This window comes from Pteropus vampyrus, unplaced genomic scaffold (genome assembly GCF_000151845.1).
Source record: "Pteropus vampyrus isolate Shadow unplaced genomic scaffold, Pvam_2.0 Scaffold5, whole genome shotgun sequence".
In the NCBI taxonomy this organism is placed as follows: Eukaryota; Metazoa; Chordata; class Mammalia; order Chiroptera; family Pteropodidae; genus Pteropus; species Pteropus vampyrus.
In genome coordinates this window covers 4,550,221-4,565,875 of record NW_011888786.1, presented here as the reverse complement: position 1 = coordinate 4,565,875, position 15,655 = coordinate 4,550,221, and the positions used below count along the sequence as shown (strand labels likewise).

Genomic DNA, 15,655 nt, shown 5'->3' with positions numbered 1-15,655 from the left:
CGATAAATGTTTATTGACTGACATAACAAATAACTGAACAAAATGAAGTTCGAGTCCTGTCTTTTCACTGGAATAGTCATCTACTTGAATCATGAACACTCAATTAAAAAATGACATTTGTAGTAGGTATTTTAATTTTATCTAAGTCTTCATTCACATAGCTTAAAATAAAATACTACGAATTAAAAAGATACAAATTCTAGGTTATGAAAAAAATAGATTACAAGATAAGCAAGAGCACAATTCTGAAATGTGTCATATGCTTCTGCACCCTTTGGCAAAATGATGAAAAGAAAAAAAACTAATCTGCATTTCTCTAATTCTATTTTTTGCCACTTATTAGATATGAAATCTTTCTGTAAAATGAGGTCAGTAATATATCATTTTCTTACTTCGCAGAGTATTAATATAAAAATGCATATGAAAATCCTTTCCTTTAGCTAAAATGTAAAACCTTATTATTATTGAGGCAAAAAGTTGATATTCAGTGTATTTTTGCATGAGAAATGATTGAGCCTGATGAACATTTAGCCCAATCACTGTGTAGCATACTTAGAGTGAATTTTCCTTTGAGAAATAAAATATTCATCATTTCTAATTATAAATGGTACTGTTGTCAAGACAACTTTTCTCATGAGGGATAAGATTATTCTAAAATAGTCTTCTTTAACGATTTTTTAAAAAAAATCTCAGTTCTTATTTACAAATGGAAATGCATCATCCTTACTAATATCTCATTAATTGGAATACTCTCATCAATTTGAAAGAAATCTTATTTGTGAAAGGTTTTAATGAAGTTCTCTTCCTTAGCTCTACTAGGGAATTAGAATTCACAACATGAGTATTTAACTCTGTAGCACTTAAACTAAAAGCGTGGAGTCTGGAACTAATGTTACATAAGTAGCAGGCACGACAGAGTTAGCATGCCCCATTAATGCGGGCCACTGGGGCAAAATGACATTCTGAGGCATGAAGAACAAAAGGGTCATTGGATATAACAGGGATCTCCTTTCAGCAGACATGAATCTACTTGGCCACAAGCATGCTTCGCTGCAAGACTGCAAAAAGGAGATATTCAAACTTTCAAAAAGGCGACAGTGTGCTTATCTCTTTCTTGAGATTACTGTGACGATATAGCCAAAAAAGTCAATATTTCAAATGATAAAAGTGTAGTGTTATCACTATTCATAAGTTCACAATTATAAAATCATTATAATTTTTAAAGCTCTTGCATAACTCATAGGATTCTCCCAATAACCTCTGAGCAAACAGGGCAGTGAGCACCTAACTTCATATATGAGAAAAGAGGTATATATACTCCTCCAGGTCCCATAGCGAGTAAAAGTTCACCTGCTCATTCATTCATTCATTGATCCATCTTTTGCAAAGTATCTACTATGTGGCAAACACTGTACTATATGCTGAAGGAATATAAAGGCTAATGAGATTAATCTCTTAATTAGAAAATCTAATTTTTTTAAACTGTAGTTTTAGTAAGTACAACTGTATTTTAGGCTTCTAGCAGCATAATTATATTCCGATGAAGTTCTAGGCTAAGTTTTTTTAAAAAAAAAGAAGAGTTTCATAGAGGAAAATATATGTAAATTTCCTCTTGCTAAAATTAAAAAAAGCTGAATATTTATTACACTTGAAATTTAAAATAAGCAATCAATCATTAATCATGTATTTAGCACATAATACACATCTATCACTATTAGTCACTAAATATACAGGAAATAAAGACCAAAGTTTTATTGTAATTGAGAACAATAAGGATGTGTGTGTGTGTCTAAATATGAGACAACCCAAATACAGTAATCATATATTGTAACTTAGGATATGTAGATATGTAGCTGGCTAGCAAATTAAGATTTTAAATCCATAATTACACTGAAAACTATGAAATAATATGTATTCCAAATTGTGAATAGTGTTCTTGTATAATCCATGTATTTTGTCAAGACAAATGTAAAATATCAGACTGAAAATTTTTATAATCTCTGAGAATGTCTATGACACAACATACTCTATAGTAATTCAAATAAGTAAAACCATTCCATTTTCTACCTTGAGAATAGAACACAGAACCAAACAATTATGGAAATTCAATACCACACTAAATGATTCATTATGGTAGTCCTTGAACTTAGTTGAAAATCTTTATTTTAAAAAAAGCAAGACATGTGGTTTTTAAAAATCCATATATAGAGTCATGTGATTTTAATTTTTTATAAATTTGATTAGTCTATAAAGCAGAAAAAAATATTTCCCATCTTTATTAACCTAATCTTAACATATTATGTATGTAGGATTTTTGTGAACATTAAAATATTCTGTATTTTCTACATTGACTTTTATTGTGAAAGATTATAAAATTACCTTTACTCTGAATAAAAATATACATTGGAAAATAGTGACTTTTATTTCAGATATATCTAGGCATGGCCATTAATTATAGATTAATAAATTTAGTATGATAGACTAAAAGATAATTAGTACAAAATACTGCATCATTTTTAATGAAGATTTTCTGATACGGGGCCTGGTAGACAGCCAAGGCTGAGAAAGTAGTTTGTCTTTGACGAATGGGCAACAGCAATATGCCAAGAAACCTCCATAGAATATGGAATTGGCTCCCCCTATTGGGTCTGAAAAGCCCACATTTTGACCAGCACATAATGGATCTTAAAAAAAAAAATAAAGTAATATGAACAATGGACACGAAGTTAACGACCTGCAAACACATTGGAAATTTATGTTTTTTTATAGATTTTATTTTTTATATTATATATTTTTCTAGATTAAAAGTAATCATGCAAATCATCATATAGTTACTGAGGAAAATAGGAATTTTTAATGTAGCGAAATAATTGAAATGTTCAAATAAGATATATAATCTCTTATATGCTATCTTCTTTGGTCTTCTAAGAAACATGTTACCCTTTGAACTAAACACACAAGAAAATGAAATAGTTACAGCCATACTAAAAGAAGTATGGTTTGAGATAATGTCCTGGAAATACCACTGTTGATACATAAATATTTTAGAAATAACTTTTTTCTTTAAGTGTGCACGATCTTATTGCTCAGAGCAATGCAGAAGTTTAATTCTCATAAGAAATGGCTATATATCTTAAGAATGGCTGTTATGATTCAGCCATTGGATGAGCTGTCTTCAACCTGCTTGCCCCAGCAGGTCTGAAAACAACTAGTATGGCAAGAGTGGAAATTAATACACAGCAAAGAAAAAAACACAGTTCCTACTCACTTATGAATGTAGGAGAATGGGGAAACATTACACAAACTGAAATAAATATAAAATTATAACTATGAATAATGGCTGTTTTACATTATTGAAAAATAACGCATTAAATTGCAATCCTTAATTTGCAAATAAAGAATTTATCACACTCCCTGAAGCTGCCTCACCTCAGCAAAGGCTCTGCCGCCATCACTGTAAGGGCTACTATAAAAACACTAAAAGTTTTAATAGAAATCAGGAATTTTGAAGGGAACAAAACAGAAATTAAAACAAAACAAAACAAAACAAAACACAACTAAGCCCTAAGATCTTAAACATCCAGCAACATATCAAGAGATGTTTTTTCATGTTTTCATATCTTGTCTTTTTTTCATAGTTCGTAAATATCTTTTTAGTGTTATTTTGTTACTTTCCTTAAATTTTGGTCATTTAGAAAGTTGAAGTTAATAAGCCTTATCAAAACAAGAAAGGGGTCAAAATGTCATAACCGACAGCGGCTGTTAAAGCTGACTGCTTCCCTTCGACAGGACACGCGGATGGAAACGTGTGCAGCCTGCCTTCGCTGCGGCGTCACAGGAGGGTTCTGGGACCCCCGAATGAGACACACGAAAGAAAAGAACAAAAACCGAAAATAGTTTCCTCTGAAAATTCCTATGGAACCATTTTCTTTCCAGAAAACAAAGAGAAAATACCCATCACTGTGCTCGTTCCGGCACAAACGCTTTTAGAACCCAGCTCTCAAGCAAACACTGGTATTGTATCTTAGACACATATGGACTAAACAGGCGGTATGCACTGGCCTGGGAAATGAACCAATGTTTACAACATTGTTTCTATGGAAAACCATGTCCCGAGTCCTAAATAATTTACAAACGTTTGGAATATACTGATGTAAAAATTTTTGCTATGAGATATATCATGAGACAGGATGTAGATTACAGTTGACTTGGAGTCAATTCACATCGACCTATTTTTTTCTTTTTAACCCCTCATTTCTCCTTCACTGTCTGGCAAAGGAATGGGAAGGCAACGTTTGCATAGGTATATAGTTCATGGTTGTAAACACTCTATGTGGTTTTTAAAATTAGCAACAAACATACATAATGAATCTCTAGCAACCTTAATCTGATTCTCTCAGACCCTAGTTCGGTTAGCTTTATTTATTAAATTGACAATTTTCCCTGGGGAATCTCAAAAATGCGATTTTCCAGATTTTGCTGGTTGGCAAACACAGATTTTACTGTACTTGGTTTCTCTTTTATCTGGAATGAATTGTCATCTGCTGGCAAATAGCTCATTTAAAGCATCCAAGTTCTTAGCATTCAAGTCGAAAGAAAAAAAAATTAAGAACATTTTGCCTCTAAACTCTGAGGCAATCATTAGAACATTTTAGAAATATAAAATGATTATAAACAGGATAATTCCTTCCAAACTTTAAAAATCAGAAAACATAAAGTTATACTTCAGATACATCCTTTAATTTTGAACTTATTGCTAAAAATGTGAACCATTTTTAAAGAGTCATAATTTATGATACTGCTCATCTATTTTTATTAACTATTTAAAATATTTTATCAAAGCAGGCTGTAATAAAGATTTTTTAAAAAAGAAATGAGAACTAAGAAGTGCAGTAAGAAATGCACGTGACAAATAAAACTACGTCTGGACTGATGTCACCAAGATGGAAACATAGCTCATCTCTGACATTGCTTCACTTCATAAGAACAACAACTAACATCTATTCAAGAACAAGAAAACACTAACGGAATCCTAGAATGCGGGGGTGAGGCTGAAGCACCCCCTGCTCCTCAGGGACCAAGACAGACCAGATTAGGAGGGTCAGAGGAGCAACTATACATTGACTGAACTGCCTCTTCCCAGGACAGCACCTCACCACACAGAGAGGTCTCTCCTGAGCCTCTGGTTCCTCCAGTGGGAAAAGAGAACCAGGCGGGGGAAGCCAGTCTCCCCCAGCACTGTGGGTTGCTTTACAGGAGCCCGTACTCTGATCTCACACCACGGGGACTGCAGTGGAATCTGCAGGGCCCCATGCTGGAAATCTGAGTGTGATAGAGAAGAAGGGAGGGCTGGCCACAACCCTCAGGGCTGGTACACAGATCTTGTCAGGCCAAGTTCCTCTCTGCAGCGCCCAAGTATTGATCCCAACCAGCAGCTTTGCTCATCTTCCGAATCAAGTTAGGGATGCACTATGACCACGGAATTTGGTGGGGTGCAGACCTGCCTGATTCGGATCCGCAGAGGGGTTTTGCCAGCCCTACAGCCTGGTGTGCCCATGCCAGACCAAGGTGCTGATTCGTAGCCCCACCCACTGTGGAGGTTGCCTTCTTGCTCCATCCGACCAGAAGAGCTGGTGACAACTTCTGGAAGCTGTGTGGTCTCACAGCACTTGAGCCAAAAGGTGAGTGGGCAGGGCTGATAGACCCCGGAGCAAAGCCAGTGGCCCTGTTTGGTCAGGGAACTTGGATTGTGGGTCAGCTTGAGTTGAGACAACAAACAGAGTTTTAGCAGTTTTAGAGCTGCCTCTCCCTCAGTGCCCAGACAGGGACTCTAATTTGTAGCTCTGCTCGTCACTAAATACGGCCTTCAGCCTGTCTGACCAGGAACCTAACCAGAGCACAGAAGAAGCTGTGTAGACCATTCAACATATTGTGGTACTTGAAGAGAGAAAATAGCCCATGGCTTACCCCATCTGCAGAGCAAAACCAATGGCCTCACTTGACCAAGAATTCAATGCACATTCAGGCCTCACTTGAGTCCCCACACAATAAGCTGTTCAGGCCCTGAGCCCTGGCCTGATGCCCCTGCCAGGGCAGAGAAGCTAATTTGTAACCCCATCTAATACTGAGTATAGTACCCAGTCCTGACATTTAGTAAGCCTGACCAGAGAATCCAGGCAACAGCAGAGTCCATCCTATAGGCTCACTTGGGTAGGTAACCAAGCCAGCAGTCTTATGCAACTGTTCTCAGCCAACGGCAAATCCTCCCATCCTTGTCCTCAGAGCTGGAACAGCTGCCTCACCCAAAATGGACCATATTAGCAGGCCCCACCTGTCCAAACACATTATCAGTATACACACTCAGAAACCCAAACAGAGCTGACTGGTGACAAACTGTCTCTGGCACAGTAAAGCTATAAAATCAGGAAGAGGATCCCCATCATTCAAATGTGCAGATACCAAGAGAAGAAATCATGTATCCAAAAAAAAAAGTCAGGTAAGTACTATACCACCAAAAAAACTGACAAATCTCTAATGAATGACCCTGTAGAAATGAGGATCTATGAAGTAGCAGACAAATAATTCAGAATAATCCTCTTAAGAAAGTTCTGTGAACAACTACAAAAACAGACAACTAAAATTAGGAAAACAACATGGAACAAAATAAGAAGTTTGACAAGGAAATACAATCATTAAAAAAAAAAAATGAACTGAAGAATGCCATAGAGTTTCGAAAGCTGATTTGACTGTGCAGAAGAAAGAATCAGCAACCAGGAGGATAGGAAATTGGAAATTACCTCGTCAGAAGAGCAAAAAAGAAAAAAGAATGGAAATGAGTGATGAAAGCCTATGGGAATTATGGAACACAATGAAAAGAAACAATTTGCACTGCGGGATTTTAGAAGAAGAGAAAGAGAAAGGGACAGAGAGTATGTTTAAAGCAGTAATGGCCGAAAACTTTCCAATTCTGGGGAGAGAAATGGACTTCCAGATCCATGAGGCCAAAAGGATATGAATAAACAACCCAAACAGGGCTGCACCGAAACATAATTAAATTGTCAAATGTCAAAGACAAAGAATTTTAAAAGCAGCAAGAGAAAAGAAAGAAGTTAAATATAAGGGAATCCCAGAAACTTTTCAGGTCAGGAGAGAATGCTATGACGCATTCAAAATATTGAAAGAAGATATCTATCAACCAAGTATTCTATGCCTAGAGAAGCTATCTTTCAGAAATGAAGGGATAAAGACTTTCTGAAACAAACAAGGGCTAAGAGAATTCATTACCATCAGACCTGCCTTATAAGAAATGCTAACGGCAGTTCATTGAGTAAAAGAACATTAATAAACATTATAAAAAACAAAAAAGTAGCATTAATCTCACCAGTAATGATAAATATATAGTCATTATTAGATTCTGCAATACGGTAATAGTGGTGCATAATCCACTTACAACTCTAATTTAAAAGTTAAAAAAAAATGAATAGCAAAAATAACCCAAAATAGAATAATATGTTATCAGTTACACAATATAAAAAGCATGTAAATTGTAATAGCAATAACCTAAAATGTGAGAGGAGGGAAGAAGTAAGTGCAAAGTACACAAATTTTATTGAAGTTAAGTTGTTATCAGTTGAAAATAGTGTGTTATAAATTTAAGATTACATAAGCCACGTGGTAACTACAAGAGAAAATCTGCACAAAAGAATATGATGAAGAAGGCATACTGATAATAAGACATTAAAACACACACACACAAAGACAAAGATAAGGACCAAGGAATAATGGATCTACAAAACAACCAGAAAACAATTAGCAAAATGTCAATTCTAAGTGTCTACCTTTCAATAATTACTTTAAATATAAATGGATTAAAGTCTCCAATTAAAAGACACAGAATGGTGGAATGGATTAAAAAAAGAAAAGATTAACAATATGCCACCTATAAGAGACTCACTTGTGCTTTAAATGGTAACCACACACACACACATACACACACACACAAAGCAGAGGTAGCTATACTTATACCAGACAAAACAGATTTTAAACTAAAAATGGCAAAAAGAAACCTACTTATAAAAAGGTGGGAAAAGAAAGCCTTGATCCAAGAGAGAAAAAAAATGTGGCATTCTGAAAATCAAGATATATTAACAGTAAACCACTTTCAAGGACAATTACAAGAGCTTCTGATTACACATAACAATGCTGTGTGTACACACTGCTGAGCTGCCGTTTTTGCATTAGCAGAGAAGAAAGGACAATTTCACACTGACACCTAGAAGTCATAAACAGAAAATTTCGAGTTTAGAAATGCTCTTCCCTTCATTCACTTTCAGATAGTTTAAATCAGTTAGATGAAATCTGCAATTTGCTTCCTTTTTCAGAGTTTAAATTCAGTTAAACATATCAAAAGAAAGTTCCCGTTTGTTCAGTTCACAGATATTCTATCACACTGAGGAAGACTGGTGTGACAGCACAAAAGAAAGCTTTGCATTTAGGCAGCTAGCGCACAATATTGTTTACATCCACAAAGCCGAGCATTTAATAAAAATTGGATAACGGTAACTTCCTGAGGCTTACTTAGTATCTATAATCTAGCATCACGGAGTGGAATACAAGGGCGCAGTGGGGTTGTTTACATGTCAATCACTTGTCGGTTTCACAGGTTCTCTACAAATACCCCTTGTACTCGGAAACTTCTTTATCAATCACTGTAAATAGAATTTTTAAACAGCAAAAGACACTTTTTCTACAACTACTAAATTAAATCACCAGCAGACACAAAAGAAAAGGTAGTGCCATGGTAACTTTTGTGCAACTGAAAAATTACATTTTTTAAACTTGTTCCCAGTTCAGGTCATTGGTTTACTTTTGGTTTTATTCTCTTTGTTTAATGCAACGTTCTACTCTCCACATCTTAAACATTTTTCATTATTATAAAAGAAGCAATAAGTTAACTAATATCTCTATGTTCAAAGTGAGATAATATGAACTGTATTACCAGTTTATTCTTAAGCATAACAAGAGGTAATTAATGGACATTCATTTGGTTTCCTAATATCTCTAGAATATCTATAGTATATAAAAGGTCAGTGAACAACAATCAGTAGAAAACAAGTTTGAATGTATTACCATTTCCTAGACATTTTCTTGGATTGAATAGATTTCAGGTATGACATGGACTCTCATGCAAATAAAGTGAAAATGTAGTCTTCTCTAGAGCATTCTGCATCAAAGAACATGCTAATCTGAGCATGTAACTCTGCTAACACTTTATTTAATAATATCTCAGGTTTGTATGTGGGCAGAAGACACATGAGCTATCTTAATAGCCAATGAATCCAACTCAACTTATTTTCATGCCCACCCCTCTTATCCATGGTTTTACGTTCCTTGGTCTCAGTTGCTTTCCCTAGTCTGTTCTTTCCTTTCTACAGTGGTCTGTTAAGAAAAACCAAGCCTGTAAATTTAATTAGAGTTACTTATAACTTCGTCTCCTCAACTGAACATAGATTTCAGAGTTTTAGAAGAAAAAGGATACACAGAAAGGATCTTTCAAGTTATTTCCTTAAAATCTTGAAAATAATTTAAGATTTTCATTTTGTTCTATTTCAGTTTATTGGATTAAATAGCTTCTCAGGCAACTCAAGTAACTTTCAAGGCAAGTGGGGTGAGGACTGGATTGAATTGGCAATAGAGTAGCCCCCCTTTATCTATGAGGGGTATATTCCAAGACCCCAAGTGGATACTGAAAACTGCAGTTAGTACTAAACCCAATATTGACCATGTTTTGTTCCTATACTTATGTACAGATCTTTTCCCTTAAAGGAAGCACTTTACAGCTTCTCTTGACATATCCGAATTGCCAGTATCACTATTCTTGTGCTTTGGGGCTATTATTAAGTAAAATATGTGAACACAAGCACTGTGATAACAGGAAAATCAGCCTGATAAGCAAGACTGCTACAAAGTGACTGATGGGTAGGGATGTGAGGAGCATATACAGCATGGAGACACTGGACAAAGGAATGATTCATGTCCCAGATGGGACAGAGCTGGATGGCCCAAGATTTCATCATGCACTCAGAATGGCATGCAATTTAAAACTCGTGCACTGTTTATTTCTGCGAATTTTCATTTAACATTTTCAGACCATGGCTGGCCACAGGCAACTGAAACCAAGGGAAGTAAAACCACAGATCTATAGAATGGGGGTGGGCACTGAAAATACGCTGAGTTGGACTCGCCGTTATTAAGATCGGCTGTTGTGTCTTCTGCCATGTACCAACCTGCGTGAAGGTTACCCCCGAAAGTCATGCACAAATTGAGAGCTGATCTCACACCGTGACCTTGCCTAAGTTAAATTAATATATTTCCATTGACATGGAAATGAAAAATTATTTACCCCAGAGGTCATCAAATTAAGATTTTTGCATACAGAGTGCTCAGAGAGGGTCCTTGGGGAGTTTTCCGGGAAAAGGGGTCCTTAGCCGCCTTGCCTCAGAGAAATTCTGGTTAATCTATGTTATATGTTGTCATTTTGTATCAGATTCACTGTGAAATGAGTCAGTGACAGAAACATTAAAATTAGAAACATTTAATGGTTCTTGTGCAATGTCCCAACATTAGAGTAACACCAGATATCTGGCTCCAAGCCTTCTGCAAGGGTCTTTTGGGGAAAAACAGTAACTATTTATCCTAATGCCAAATTACTTTGGCCTTTCTGAGCTATTTAACGTTTGATTCCTCTTTGGGAGGATAACCACCTCACATGTTTTAAAATTGTTTATTAAGTAGCACTTAGATAACTAACTTTCTTCTAAATATCTCATTTCTTCAATTGATTCTCATATGATACAGGATTGAGGCCTTTTAATACCTCAATTTTTCTCTGAATGCCTTTCAGTTTGCCAATGTCAATATTATGATGTCACTTTTTAATATGATATAGCCTATTTTACGGATCTGAGAAGATATGAATAGCAATCATGGCTTTACTTTTTACTAGCTAGGCAACTCAACCTTCAGCATTCTCATCTGTAAACTAATATATATTATATGTATTTTATATATATATATATATAAACTATATATAAAATACCTCCTTCTTGAAAAAATGCTGCATGTGTAAGTTAAAAATCCACACACACCTCTTTGCAAAGGATAAATAACATGGGAATTTCCTTTCCCTCTTCCTTAGAATCAAAACTGAAACAAAATTAAAATCAAAACCAAACAAAAATATTCTGTAAGTGAGAATGGAAAATTTATGGGCAAAATTGATAGCCAAACATTTACTTCAATGGCCTCAGGACATAAAGCTCAAATGTATGAAACAAAACAGTGGAGGATAAGGCTTTTGTATATTTACCTGGCTTTATACAGAGCCCAGCATATGGGTGCTTTCTAAAGCCAAAAAAATGATGATGATGATGATGATGATAAGCATCATGTACATTTCTGTGAAATTCAGGGAAGTGCATTTAAATAACAAATGCAAACAATATCAAATTGTAAGAAAAAAAAAAAAGAAAAAGGATCTGGATTCCTGAAACAGGTGTAGACCAGGCAGCACAGAGTCACAGAAGGACCTTCACCTGGGGAGCCTGAACCCATAAGCCACCATGGAGGCTCCCCGTCTACATGCTGAATAACCTGGGGCAGCTCACATGACATCTCTGGCACCTGTTTTCTCATCTAAGTGTCTGAGGTCCTTTCCAGCATGGACATCATCCTTTCGCTCTAATATGAAAAATGAAGGTCATTAATACATCTGTGCCTCTCGTTCTTCATACAAAAGAGTACGATGTATGCATAAGGAAAAAAAGCCAGAAATGATTCTAAACCCTGAAACAACAGTAGTGCTTTTGCCTCCACGATTCTATTTCATGCTACTATGGGGTTAACCTTACTTAACAACCATTAGTGCCTCAATTAATCAAAAGGTTCAGAAAATTGGCCTTCTTTTGGTTTATAAAAGCTTTGTTCAAAATGTTTAAATCTTATTCTCTACCTAAAGCCATCATGCTATACAACAGCTATGAAATTTCATTTCAAATATGTCTTTATATATCCTTTTTTATATGTCCTCTTTATATGTCCTTCTCTTTTTTCTAACAGTATCACTCCAAATTAGGACTTTGGACCATGGCAATATTTTGTGACTAGTCTCTAGTCTTCAAGTCTCTCTTTACTTTGACTTACAGTCACAACCTTCCCAGAGAATTATCTTAACCAGATGACTGCTGCCTGCCAGATAAAGTCTGAATGAAATTCTTAGCCTAGCATTTCAGATCCTTTAACATGATTTCAATTAACAATTCTCTACTTAATTCCATACCACAAATGTATGAAATTTGTCTTAGTCAATAAACATATCTTTTAACTATTTCAACTAATGTCATTCTCTTTATATAAAAACTTTTTTTTCCCCTCTGCCATGCTTTTGGAAACTACAGAGATCCTCTTAAAATGAATCTGTGTTGTCTTCCTATATACTCAGTCAGAAGCACTTTTTACTCCTCTAGAGCCCTGTAACACCCACAGGACTCAGCATCGTTCCGGGCACTGATGAAAAGCTCCATCGATGTATCATTACTCAATCACGTGTTGTGGCTGCTTACAGCAGACATTAAAAAAAAAAAAAAGGCCACAGGTTGTCATTTCCTCAGAAAACAGATTAGCCCATTAGCCAATCATGTAACGGAATAGTCACACTCTAACTAGTTTAAATAGAGAAGGAATAAACTTTTATTTTAAAGTAATCTTTACATCAGATCTCAAACAGTTGTGATTTCATTACTGCTAAAAAACATGAAAAAGGATTCTGTAGTAAGCGTGTTCAAAATTCAAAGCTTCTTTCTATAAACACTTTTTGGTACCACACCAGCCATGTTCATATATTTTTATTTGTTTCTGCGGATAAATCTGTGAATTGCTTTATCTTCATCTTACAGAGAAAGAAACTGAAGCTCAGAGTGGTCAATCATTTTGCTCAAATCACACATTTAGAAAATGACTGGGCCATGCTTCCACTTATGATATTCTGACTCCGAGCATATCTGTCTCTTTCTGAGATTAGAAACTTACCATTCATTCCTTAGTATCATATCCCAGAGGCAGAGAAGAAGTCATTGCTTTACATTTAGAGATTCTGAGTATGCCAATGAATGGGGAAAAGACTCAACATAGACTACTCATCTGAAAAGGAAACTGGCTAATGAATCTTAAAATTCATGTACTTGTGTTTCCCAAAAGGAAAGCATTGGGATGGATCTGGACAAAGTCTGAAGACAAACCCTAGTTATAGCCCATCCATTCTCTTCTCCAGCACATGCACAGTGACAACTGATATTCACTTAGCATATAAACCCACATTCTTAGTGGGCTGTTGGGACCTGCATACCCTGCATACACATGCACCCATATACACACAGAGTGGTGCATGGGACGTCCAGGGCGACATTACCCTAAGCTCATTCATTCTTTTAAGGCATTTTAAAATGGCATCAGTCTATGGCCATGCCACCCTGAACAAGCCCGATCCCATCTGATCTCGGAAGCTAAGCAGGGTTGGGCCTGGTTGGTACTTGGATGGGTGACCACCTAGGAAGACCAGGTGCTGTAGGCGTAAAAAATAAAAAATGACAGATTGTAAGCTGACAAACTTCTCACAATCTGTGAGGTCAACCAAGGGTTGCCTCATTCAAATAAAACAGAATAAAATAAAAATGACATCAAGAAAAAGCTGCAAATCGACATGGAAACTACTATCACATTGGGATTACAAGTTAAACCAAAGTTCTCCAAAAATGTTTTGGTCATGTATCATCAAGACAATTTTTTGAGTATGTGCCCCCACCACTTACAATTATTCACGTATTTATAAGTTTTTTGTTACTGACAAAGTAGAGAGTTTTCAAAGTTGAAATAAAAATTTAAATAGAAATTTAAACAGAAAATTCTCACATTTTCTTCCTATTTATCTATGGTCATGCTATTATATATAGAATATTTGTGAAAAAAATTTTAAGGAGGCCTCTCAGGGGCAGACACAGCATGATGAGCAGAGGGCAGGCTGCATTTGAGCCTCCATTCTCGTCAGCCATGCTCTTATATAAAATGTCCAATATGTACCCCGATTATAAGGATCACTAAAAAGTACATTATTTTGAGCAATTCTCAAAGGATACATGCATATGACACTGTGAAGACAGAATTAAATCGCAACTGTTTAATGAATTCTTTTCCTGGAATGATTTAGATCCCTAGAAATTATCGGATAAGTGCAAGACACGTATTCATTCATTTGGAAAAACAGTTCTAGTGCCTACTGGCCAAGGCCTGTGCTAGACAATGGGCAAACACCTAAGACTAGATTCAATCTATTTTTCAGCTTAATAGAGAAACAGATGACAAAAACAGATGAGTGATGACTATTTTAACAGGGTCCTGGGCCACCCAGACAAGGGACACCTAACCTAGCCTTGAGTAAAGCAAAGCCCAGTGAAGGTATAGTCTAAGTTGAGCCCTACAATAAGAGACAGAAATGAGAATAAGAATTTGAGGCAAAGAAAGGGTAGCTATTCCTCCAGACTTTACAATTTTCCCGTATTTAAATTATTACAAGAAAAGACACATGAAAAAATAAGGAACTAATAAAAAACATTAATTTCTGTTTTTTAAAATGTAAGTGTAATTTAGTGAGAAAAACATGAAACTAGGCTGGCAAGACAATGTGTAGTGCCATTCATTCAAAATATATTTATTGAGCACCTAGATATGCCAGATATTGGTCAGGCATTATGGAAACCATAAAAACATTTTATGCATGCATAAAATGATCATACTGTGGACGCAAAAGAAGTTCTATGGAAAGTAACCTCACAGGGTGATCTGATCATAAATTCCTAACTGGGAAGTTTATGGTGGGTAGTCACATTCCAGTCATATAACTTTTTAGCAAAAGGTTTATCTTTGCCATAAGCAAGCCCCGTCCATTGTTTCTGTGCATCTAAGTTAACATGCCTTTGAAATAAGCATAACCGGTTGCCCACAAGAGAGCACATGATCCTGTTAAGTACCTTATAATACATTCCTCACTCTGTTTTGTCTCACCTTCATCATCTTCCTTACATTTCCTTTTTAATTTCAAATGCATAAAAGAAACTGCAAAATTGCCATTCTCTGGAGCATCTGACTTCTTGCTTGCCAGCAATTATCAGTTTTGGCTCAAAGAGACGCTTGTGAAAATTCTCTACTGGTTTAGATGTTGCTTATGTCAACAATACAAATACACAAGTCTTTAAAAACAGTTAAGGAAAATATCCTTATAGTGTTCGGATGTGTAAAGAGAAGGTGAATTAATCTGAAGGATCACAGAAGGCTTCCCAGAGGAAGTGATGTTTAAACTGTTTATGTGAAGGATCTAAAGAGAATAAACAATGACTAGGTATAGGAAGGCAGCAGAAATTTGAGCTACAGGCCTAAGAATCTGCTATGCAAAGGTCCTGTGGAAGTGAAAAGCCAGGCGTACCTCTGCCTCTGCAGCTGGAACACAAAGAGGAGAGTAAGAAAGTCAGGGTGGAGTGAGAGTGAGGAGCAGGGTATGCAGGTCCCAAAGCCCACGAAGAATGTGGGCTTATATGCTAAGTGCCAT

The 15,655-nt window shown here is 36.0% G+C and overlaps 1 protein-coding gene and 1 non-coding gene across 2 annotated transcripts in view; one reads left to right on the top strand and one right to left on the bottom strand.

Moving 5' to 3' along the window:
• Window positions 1-15,655, bottom strand: part of SLIT2 (slit guidance ligand 2) — a 344,129-nt gene that overhangs the window by 291,368 nt on the left and 37,106 nt on the right. The window lies entirely within an intron of this gene.
• On the top strand, window positions 13,509-13,627 carry LOC111743936. Its single transcript, XR_002781928.1, has one exon. It is a non-coding gene; the product is annotated as a 5S ribosomal RNA (ribosomal RNA).